Source organism: Adiantum capillus-veneris, chromosome 17, assembly GCF_014529385.1.
Source record: "Adiantum capillus-veneris isolate H3 chromosome 17, ASM1452938v2, whole genome shotgun sequence".
NCBI lineage: Eukaryota > Viridiplantae > Streptophyta > Polypodiopsida > Polypodiales > Pteridaceae > Adiantum > Adiantum capillus-veneris.
In genome coordinates, this window is record NC_140947.1 from 136,708,750 (window position 1) to 136,718,505 (window position 9,756).

The 9,756-nt window shown below is 42.7% G+C and overlaps 1 long non-coding RNA gene across 9 annotated transcripts; it reads left to right on the plus strand.

Annotated features, from left to right (window-relative positions):
- Positions 1–673: 673 nt before the first annotated feature.
- On the plus strand, positions 674–3,728 carry LOC147438146 (uncharacterized). Of its 9 annotated transcripts, none has more exons than XR_015184943.1 (3): positions 674–1,222; positions 1,450–1,545; positions 2,908–3,728. It is a non-coding gene; the product is annotated as an uncharacterized LOC147438146 (long non-coding RNA). The 9 variants fall into 9 exon arrangements; XR_015184944.1 differs by having other exon boundaries at positions 2,911–3,728; XR_015184949.1 differs by having other exon boundaries at positions 677–1,222; positions 1,433–1,545; positions 2,911–3,728.
- The last annotated feature ends 6,028 nt before the right edge of the window (positions 3,729–9,756 follow it).

Below are 9,756 nucleotides of genomic sequence, written 5' to 3' on the forward strand. Positions count from 1 at the left end.
TAAAGTTCTTTAATTTTTATTAAGAGGAGGGAAACACCAAAATTTAAGGAGGGGGGGGGGGGGGGGGGGGGGGGGGGGGGGATGTTTAAGCCAAAATTTGAATGTTTAGGCGCTAAATTGCGCTTCAAGAATAAACATGATAATAGTAGCGGCAATAACAGAGAGAAATCTTGCGGTAATAGTCGCGAAAATAATCACGGTAATATTTGAAAGGAAAAAAAAAACCCTGTCCTCCTCTCCCTTCCCTCTCCAACTGATTTTGGACCTTCTCTCTACAAAATGCAATAAAAGATCGCGGTAAACAATGAGAGATTTTCATAGTGAGATAGAGTACTAAGTTTTTTACCTTTACATTGGCAACAGTGAGAAATTTTTGGCCTGCCCAAATGGCTAAGGCCATAGTGATGTGTTCCCTTTTTGTTAGTAAAAATGGAAAAATATTTTTTAAAAAATACATAAAATTTTGATTGGCCAAGCACACAGAGGATACTCATTGCCCAAACAAGCCAATATCTTTACATGATACATATCTTTCCATTATTGAATTCCCATAAAAACTTTACATTTTTTGAAACTCCCAAAACGTGTTGCCTCGACTTTAAATTACACACACACACACACACACACAGAAGAAGAAGAAGAAGAAGAAGAAATGGCATCCTCGGAGCAGCAACAGTAGTGGGCTTGAGCCTTGTAGAGTGATGGAGCGAATAGAGAAGCTTAGCATGGAACATATGCGACAGGTGAAGGAGCAGGTGGACTCTAAGGTGTCTCTTTGCAGGACAACATCGCAAACATCCACACTACTACTTCTTGCTTTGAAGCCACCTCTAAAGATTTCAACAATCTCGCTACTTGCTTTCCCTATTCCCTTGGATATTCCTTCCCTAGTCCAGGTCAGATAAGGCCCTCACTCCCCCCCTCCTCCCCCCGTGTCTACACATTGTTTGACCGCCTCTATCCACGGCTCTGCATGCGTAGCCATCCATTGTGCACACCTCAGCACATGGTGTGTCTTGGACTTGCCCCTCCCCCTTCCTGCTTGTCCGGTGGAATACTCTCTTCCCCTTTTGTGCCCCCTGCTTCTACCTCTTACCTGTGCTTCCATCTGCAGAATGACGATCAACTACAGTAGGCCCTGCCTGGTGGCCTTCGATCCCTTCACGACAGCTGCCCTACAACAAAGATTGTCAGGCTTAAGCACACAGTCATGCCAGCTGAGGTGAGGTGGCTGACTTGAGGCTCTTGTGGGTGTGTGTGTGTGTGTGTGAGAGAGAGAGAGAGAGAGAGAGAGAGTCCTTGTCTGCCTGCAGTTACCCCCATCCTCCCAAAACACACTCACTTTTGCTTGATCAACCTCTAAGCTACTAGCGTGTGTATTGCCCATCGCGCACTGCCTACACTGATAACCCGCATGAGCCTGCAAATCCAGAACACAAACTTCAACAGGGCAAGTGGAGTCGACATCACGGACTTGACGGTACAGAAAGCTAGAGGGAGACAGCCACCTCAAGTTTCAACCGCCTCCACCAGAGCTACGTTGAGGTATTTTGTGTGTGTGTGTGTGTGTGTGTGTGTGTGAGAGAGAGAGAGAGAGAGAGAGAGAGAGAGAGAGAGACTTCTTGTGCTCGGCACACTGGGAAGATAGAGAAGGGTGGCATGGCAGCCACACAGAGCATCCAGAGGATTTTTCTGGAATCCTTAGCGACCACCATTCCCACAACTTTGGGATGGACTTTCCTCTCACTTCAAAAAAGTATACATCTATAATAGATTCTCACTTTCCAAACATTTGTTTGATATTGAGCACCCATTCTTGTGCCGGGTATGTTAGCAAATGTGGACAAGCTTCTAATAGATCTTGGAAAAGGTTATTATGTTGAGAAATTTATGGATGTTGCAAAAAGACTATTTTGAGAGCAAGATTGACTTAATTTTGTAGGCAAATCATGATAACCTATTGGAGGTTGCAGCAAGGTTGCAGCAGAAAAGAATAATTGCAGATCAAAGGTCAATGGTTATGTAGGCAAAGCTAAAGCAATTGTTGGGTCAAAGTAGCATACGGCACACTGGCGTAGCTAGTGCTCAAGAATACTACAAGAATGGTCGGTATTCAAATACCATGCTTCAACAGTAGGCTTCATCTATTACGCTCAGAGCGTCATCAATGCTGGTGAAGTCAACACAGTGTTTGTGTTGCCAGCAAGGAGCTATTGGGCTGCGTATGCATATGGTGCAACTTCTCAACATAGTATGGGTAGCCGCAACAAAGATTGGCGCCAAGCGAATGTGAGGGTAGAGTGGAGTGTGCGCAGATTATATAGTAGTAGTGTTATGGAATGGATTTTGAGAAGTTGGACACTAACATTCACGGTCATGTGTGCGTGATGTAGCAAATTAAGGTAGCTGAGTCGTGGGCAGGTGGCTGACAACAGATAACAGAACATGGAATAATCCAATAGGTTTTTAGTTAGTCCAATAAAGTCTGTTATCCCCAAAGAGGAATGTAAATAGCCTCATTTATGAGTTGTCCCTTTTTGGAATTGATATAAATAGATGCCTAGAGGAAGCCAGCTCACTCTAGGCATGGGGGGATGATTGTACCCAATGCTCTCGCTCTCTCTCTCTCTCTCTCTCTCTCTCTCTCTCTCTCTCTCTCTGCATGGCACCCTCGATCTGGAGGGGCAGGCACGCAAGTGTGAGATGTGTTTTGTGCCATCACGACGTCCTTATTTGCAAAAGTGGTATCAGAGCCCACGCCTATGCTCCAATCAATTTCAACACTATGAAGACTATGCATGCAAAGATAAGTGCAGATTTGATCTTAAGTAGTATGATTATGTACAGACATTGCTTAAAATGTGCATCTTAATTGCTTAATAATCACATCTTAATTGTATGCAACAGTAGATAAAATTTATCTCTGATGGGATTTGAACCCATATATTCCCCTCCATGCAGAAGGGAGCAGGATCATTGTGCTATAGAGACGCAGGTGAATGGCACATGAGGACATGTACAAGCAATGGGTCAGTGATGAGGGAAAGCCATAAGCAACATCAGGTCATAACTAGATGATAAGTGATCAGTGTGGAGGTTCGAGAACCTTGAAGCAACTAGGAGGCAAAGAATTGCTTTTGCTGTAGCACTATGGTTTTTGGATCCTCTTGTTCGGCCGGCTATGGAACAAGGCCCTTCCGATAGCCATTAAAAAAAAAAGAACATTCCCATTACCTGCCTGCAATGAGCATTAAGCTCATGGTTGGCAGCGTGCAACCTGCGCACACATGCAACCCAACATGTGAGCATGAGTTCCCGGTGCAGGGTCAAGCCAAGCTTCCTCTGTTCCCTAGTGCAAAAGCCTCATCAGGCCCACTGCTCAACACACTGCAGGCATCCACTACTACCTCAGCGTAAGCAACTCCCTGTCCAGCGGCGTCTACAATTCTGCCAGTGACTTCACGTGTCACCCTTTGAACTACATGGGCAAGCCACCGTCTGCCACACTCTCACTCGCCCAGGCTTTCATGCAACCTCACTACTTCTGCTACTTCATCTAGATGGAGGCACCGTGCCAAAGTTGGCCACCAACTGTCTCTCAATCTCTCTCTTTTCCTTCCCTGTACAAGAGCTCTAGCGTCAACTTGCTGAATGTGACAAACGCAACCGCAACACAGAGCTTAGTGACATTCTCTCGCATGATGAAAAAAATCTTTTTGGAGTACCAACATTCTGTTATTGTCTGTTGTGATGATATTTTGATATTTAGTATATCACAAACAGAGCATGAACAACACTTGCACACTATCTTTGGGCTTTTACGCTTTTACGTGACCATGATCTCTATGATAACCCTAATAAGAGTCAACTCACGTCTTTCAAACAACAATAGAGTACTTAGGTCACATTGTCTTTAGTAAAGGTATTCACCTTGACCCCAAGAAGATAGAGACCATCCGAATTGGCCAATGCCCAAGACCGTACACGCCTTTCTCACACGTAAGTTTACCCAATTTTGTTGGGGCGACGGTCACAAACGGCATTCAACACACTCAAATATTTTCTCACACATGCACCTATTTTGCAATTGCTTGATTTCACACAACCTTTCTTTGTTGTAATCATTGATGCTAGTGGCATTGGAATCGGTGTTGTGTTAATGCAAATGACCACCCCAATGCATATGAAAGTAGGAAGCTTAAGCTTAGGGAATCCAACTATAGTGTCTATGATAAGGAACTCCTCGCAGTAGTTCATGTATTAGATATCTAAAAACATTACCTTATGGGCTCCAAAGTTCACATTAAAACTGATCAACAGGCTATCAAGCACCTCCTCTCTCAATCTACTATCTCAGATAGAAACATTAAATGGGCCGATTTTATTCAAAACTTTCACCCAATTGTTGGAATTAGGGTTGGAGGGAAAACGCACACAGCTTGGAGAAGATGAAGGAAGCTCAAGGCACACAACAGAGAGTGTATTACTTAGTGTGCAATGAAAATATAGATAGCCCTAAAGTGATGGGCGTATATACAATGCACGGGGGAAAAAACCTCCTAAAGAGGGAAAAAATGCCCTGACGGTCCTAGTGTGTTCACACACATCACTACCACATGTATATGGTAACAAATCCCTCCTTAGGAGTTATGCGGTGAACGAGGGCTGGCACGAAGAGGAAAGGGAAGTGCCATGCCTTGAGGACATGAGTCCACAAAGGGGAGCAAGCCCAAAGCTTTGCGGAAAGCTTCTCACTTCTCACGAGACAATGCCTTTGTGAAAAGATTTGCAAGGTTGTCCTGTGTTGGCACATAAGCCAAGCTGATCTCTCTTGCTCAGAGCCTCTCCCTGACATAGTGGTAATGCACCTCAATGTGCTTTGTGCGAGCATGAAAAACTGGGTTCCTTGCGACTGCCTACACGCTCTGACTGTCAATGTAGATTATGTTGGCAATGTCTTGTCCAACACCCAAATCATCCATAAGGCATCTGAGCCATACACACTCAATTGTAGCTGTGAAGACTGCCCTATAGGCGGCTTCACAACTGGAAGTGGCCACAGTAGATTGCTTCTTGCTCATCCATGAAATACATGAACTGCCAAGCATGAAACAAAACCACTGTGGACACTCGCTTGTCACAACAACCATCCCAATCTGATTCCGAAAAATCATGTAAATCTGGCAGCAATGATCCCCCCTTGGGATAAAACAAGCCAAGATGCAAAGTGTCACTCAAGTAGCGAAAAATCCTCTTGACTACCTGCCAATGCTTAGACCCTGGGCTATGCATAAATCTGTTGACCTGTGAGACTGCACACTGAATATCCGGCCTCGTGTAGCATACATAAATGAGGCAGCCAACAATAATTTGGTAAAGAGTGAAATTGTTATGATCACCAGCATCATGTAGGCTCATTGAAACCTGTTTTCATGAGAGTGGCAATAGGTTTGCAATCCTGAAGCCAAACTTACATAGCAATGTCTCTATGTAACTTTTTGACACAAGCCAATACCACCATCACACTGCTTAAACTGTATGCCCAAGTAATGATGCAATAGCCCCAAATCTTTCATCTTGAAACTAGCATTCAAATCAACCTTAAATTCAGCAATATGTGTCTCATTGGGACCAGTGATCAACAAATCATCCACATAAAGAACAACAATGAGAAGTACATCGCCCTCACGCTTGACATACAATGTGCTTTCTGTTGGACTGTTTCAAAAGCCTTGTTTGCCCAAATGAGTGCCAGCTTTCTCATACCAAGCATGAGGAGATTGCTTCAACCCATACAAAGCCTTCTTACATCTGCACACTTTATCCTCTTGTCCTTTCTTGACAAAACCGCGAGGCTGCATTACATAGACTTCAAAATGTCACCATTGAAGAAAGTAGTAACAATGTCAGATTGATGTACATCCCAACCAAAATGAGCTGCCAATGCACATAGAAAACGAACAGTATTCATATGACAAGTGGGAAAAGAAGTTTCTTCATAATTTATGCCTTTTTGATGCGCATAGCCTTTTGCAACAAGTAGAGCCTTATGGCAATCAATCTCACCATCCAACTTGCCTTTCAACTTGTAAACCCACTTTGTACCAATGGCCTTTTTGCCAGGAGCGAAATCACATAAAGTCAATGTGTCATTTTTTTAAGTGCATCATATTCTGATTGCATGGCAGCTATTCAATTTTTTGAATTCTGGCTTCATCAAAAGATAGAGGTTCTTCTATCTCACATAAGCTAGACATAGCCAAAGCATAACAATCTAATGCATAAGAGGCATGGAGAGAACCTGAACGAGTACGACTAGACAAAGGTGCATCCAATTACTATCAGGCAAAGTGTGCACCAGCCATTTTGGCATACCTCTAGCCTACTCATTTTCCGTCCTTTCCTCATCAAGTACATCATGTACATGTGCATCAGTAATAGGCTGATTTCTAACATTTTCAAAAACCCCCAAAGGCTATACATTTGCCTCATTTGAATTTACATTCGAACTTCCACCACTAAAAAGAGGCAATAAACTGTCATAAATGTCGTGTGAGCTTACATTACTATCTCTAGTACATTATAGCAAAGGCTGAACAGAATCTTCCACAAACACAACATCACATGAGACCAAAATACGCTTTGTTTGTGGATGGTAGAACCTGTAACCTTTGCTTTCAGCACTATAACCAACAAAAATACATTTAACAGCCTTATCATCCAATTTTCTACGATGCGCTTGTGATACTAATCCCAGCCAAAGAGACAATAACACGCGTGTGCTCAATAGATGGCTTTCTATCATGCCATGCTTCATATGGAGTCATAGACTGCAACGATTTCTTAGGAACCCTGTTAAGTACATAAGTGTCACATATGACAGCTCGAGCAAAAACGAATGTGGTGAAGCTTGAATCTTGACCATACATCGTGCCATTTTCGAAAGAGACCTGTTTTTCCTCTCAACAACACCATTTTGTTGAGGTGTATACAGCACTGTACATTGGTGTTTCATCCCACGACTAGCCAGAAATGCATTAAATTCATGAGACATATACTTCCCCCCTTGATCAAAACGGAGGGTGCCTATAGTACATTTCGAGACATTTTCAGCCATAGAAAGAAACTGCTTGAAGCACATAAACACTTAAGACTTAGCTTTCAATGGATATACCCATGCACGCCTGGAGTAGTCATCAATGAAAGTCACGAAGTACAAGTAATTTCCCAAGGACAGAGTTTGCATAGGCCCACAAACATCACTATGCAAAAGTTGCAATCTGCATGTAGCATGAATTGACCCATCCTTTGGAAACTTAGCATTGTACATTTTACCCAAAAATACAGCCTTCACAAACATGTTTGATAGCTGCTGCAAGAGGCGGCAAAGAAGCAACCATATCAAATTTCTACAAACGCAGCAAACTGGCAAAATTCAGATGCCCAAAACGTGCATGCCACAGTTTTTCATATGAAACAACCCAACTGCATTTGCAAAATTTTGTCCATACTTGTCATACAAAGTGAGCTTGTACAACCCATGACACAAAAGGCCAGATGCAACAATTTCATCACCAAAATTGAGATCATAAACTATGCATCTGTCATCCACAAATTTGACTACGAGACCAAGTCTAGCAAGTGCAGATACAGACAAAAGGTTCTTTTATTATCCCAGGTACATACAATGCATCAACAAGTGTGAAAGAACTTCCATTTGCAGTAGTAAGCACAATCTTTCCAACTCCTTGACTAGGATAAGAGGCATTGTTGGCACAAGTCACCGTATTCCCATGAGGGACAGACTCAATAGAGGTAAAAAAATCATGATGTGAGGTAATGTGCTTTGTAGCACCACTCTCAAAATACCACACATGTGAATCTGCAGCAACTGACATACATGCATCATGAACAGTAGGATCAAAAGTACACTCTACACTAATAAATGCCCATTCTGCATCACCATCAGCATCACAATCTCCTTTGACAGAAGACTCTACAATCGCTGCACTTGTATTGGACCCTGTAGTGGATCCAGCCTCTTTCTTTTTTGCCTCTTTTGCCTCCAATCTTGGACACTGCTTGATCAAGTGATCATTAGCTTTACAATAATGGCAACGCATCTTCTTTTTTCCCTAGCTTATCACCAGAATTGCCAGACAAAGTGCTGCCAACAGAAGCATTAGGAACAAAAGTTTAGCCACTTGCAGTAGAATCATAAGAAGTGGTTACATTGTTGTTCCCACCTTTTCTTTGAGCTTCAATAAAAGCATGTTCAACTGCACACTGCCTAATCCTATTTTTTCTAGAAAGTGACTCTTGCAACAACAATGTGCATAGTGCATCAAACTTGACAACTTCAGGATTTCCTTGGGTCATAAGTCTCCAAGGACTAGTAAAAGTTTGGTAGGAATCTGGAAAAGCATCAAGAACAGTGTGCACAAGTGAACTGTCAGAAATGAACTCTCCTGTAGAAATTAATTTCTCAGTAACATCCTTGACACCAGGAAGGAAAGTGTCCATTTCATCTTCCTCATGCATAATATTCGATTCCAACTCTTTACGCAGCAAAGCAATGTTAGCCTCATTGCGGCTTGCATAAAGACCTGCTAGAATATCCCAAGCCTGTTTTGCAGATTTTTCCGAACAAATGTGAGGAGTGATAGTGTGCCTCACAAAAAAATTAAATAAATGCATGAGCCTACGCATCTCTTAAATCCCAACGAGCATGCTGCTACATAGCCGTAGGCAAAACAACTTTGACAACAACAACCCTGGCAGCAAAACCTGGAGCATCCTCACATCGCCCTGCATCCACAGTACCAGGACGTAAATCAATGCCCTGCACAATGTTCCAAACTCCCTTTGATGCAAGTACATGTTGCATCATGTAAGCCCACATAGGGTAATTGTCCCCATCCAATCTGTCCTCAACAGCAAACATCTTGAACACATTTGTGTTGTTTCAGCCATGGAAAATGCATGCACCTGATGTGAAAATTGTCCAAAATAAGGAGAAATTGAGTGAGACCAGCACGTGATATATAGCACAACCCATAGTAGATTGTAAGGGACCTTTTATGCAGTAATTGACACTGACAAAAATTCCGCACAAAATGACCAAATTGCATGTGCAGACCCGGCAATAGTGGAAACGAAGGTTGAAATGAGCCGAAATAGAATTCTGAGCCCAAAGTTTCTGTTGACTTGTTGACGCTCACCAAAGCTCCTTGAAATATGAAAAAACAAGCAGGGCTGTTATGGCGACGCTGGCGTCTAAGCCCGGGAGGACGTGACCTGCTTTGATACCAATTGTTGGAATTAGGGTTACAGGGAAATGCACACACCTTGGAGAAGACAAAGGAAGCTCAAGGCACACAACAAAGAGTGTATTACTTAGTGTGCAATGGAAAGATAGATAGCCCTAGAGTGATGGGCGTACAATGCACGGGGGGAAAAACCTCTTAAAGAGGGAAAAAATACCCTGGCGGTCCTAGTGTGTTCACACACATCACTACCACATGTATATGGTAACACCAATGATACAATACCAACCTAGAAAATCCAATGTCATAGATGACGCCCTTAGTAATAGGCTAGTAGATGATGCGCCACCCTCTCACCTTCACTCTTACACGTTTTCTCACATTCAAGCGGTGTATCTTAATCATCTTTCTATTGCTGAAATTCAATCTTTTGATGCTATGATTACTGCTTATGAAACATATATGGAATTTTCACATGCCTGGTCTGATT